Source organism: Rattus norvegicus, chromosome 1, assembly GCF_036323735.1.
Source record: "Rattus norvegicus strain BN/NHsdMcwi chromosome 1, GRCr8, whole genome shotgun sequence".
Taxonomy (NCBI): domain Eukaryota; kingdom Metazoa; phylum Chordata; class Mammalia; order Rodentia; family Muridae; genus Rattus; species Rattus norvegicus.
In genome coordinates, this window is record NC_086019.1 from 172,187,477 (window position 1) to 172,188,864 (window position 1,388).

At 51.3% G+C, this 1,388-nt stretch overlaps 1 pseudogene; it reads left to right on the forward strand.

Annotated features, from left to right (window-relative positions):
* Positions 1-336: 336 nt before the first annotated feature.
* Gnai2-ps1 (G protein subunit alpha i2, pseudogene 1) lies at positions 337-1,388 on the forward strand (annotated as a pseudogene).

Below are 1,388 nucleotides of genomic sequence, written 5' to 3' on the forward strand. Positions count from 1 at the left end.
AGTCCCAAAGCTCGAATTACCCAAGAGGCAATACAGGGAATACAGGAAGCATAAGAAGAAGGATGACCAAAATGCGGATGCTCCCACTCCTTTTTTATTTTTTTCGGAGCTGGGGACCGAACCCAGGGCCTTGAGCTTGCTAGGCAAACGCTCTACCACTGAGCTAAATCCACAACCCTCCCACTCCTTCTTAAAAGGGGGAACAAAGGCAGTTGCTAGTACCTGAGGACCTGAGAGCTTCCTACAGAGGACTGGCAGTGGGAGCAGAGTGGGTCCCGCGGGGCCGAACCAGGCTGTGTGCCCTGTGGGAGCCAGTCCAGGCCGGTGGACGGCAGGATGGGCTGCACCGTGAGCACAGAGGACAAGGTGGCAGCCAAGCGCTCTAAGATGATGAACAAGAACCTGCGTGAGGATGGAGAGAAGGCAGCATGGAAGGTGTAGTTGCTTCTGTTTGGTGCTGGAGAATTAGGGAAGAGCACCATCTTCAAGCCGATGAAGATCATCTATGAGAACAGTTACTCAGAGGAGGAGTGCGGACAGTACCATGCAGTTGTCTACAGCAACACCAACCAATCTATCATGGCCATCGTCAAGCCCATGGGCAACCTGCAGATCGACTTTGCTGACCCCGAGCATGTGGATGACGCCAGGCAGCTGTTTGCACTGTCCTGTGCTGCTGCAGAGCAAGGTATGCTTCCTGAAGACCTGATGGGCATCATCCGGAGGCTCTGGGCTGACCATGGTGTGCAAACCTGCTTTAGCCGCTCACCGGAATACCAGCTCAAGAACTCAGCCACTTACTACCTGAAGGATCTGGAGCACATTGCACAATGACTATATCCCTATGCAGCAGGATGTGCTGCGGACCCGTGTGAAGACCACAGGTATCGTTGAAACACACTTCACCTTCAAGGACTTACACTTTAAGATGTTTGATGTGGGTGGTCAGCGATCTGAGCAGAAGAAGTAGATCCACTGCTTTGAGGGTGTCACGGCCATTATCTTCTGTGTCGCCTTGAGCGCCTATGACTTGGTTCTGGCTAGGATGAGGAGATGAATCGCATGCATGAGAGCGTGAAGCTGTTTGATAGCATCTGCAATAACAAGTGATTCACAGACACCTCCATCATCCTCTTCCTCAACAAGAAGGACCTGATCACACAGAGCTCCTGACCATCTGTTTCCCTGAGTACACAGGGGCTAACAAGTATGATGAGGTAGCCAGCTACATCCAGAGCAAGTTTGAGGACTTGAATAAATGCAAAGACACCAAGGAGATCTACACACATTTCACGTGTGCCACCAACACCAAGAACGTGCAGTTTGTGTTTGATGCCATCACTGACGTCATCATCAAGAACAACCTGAAGGACTGTGGCTTCTTCTGA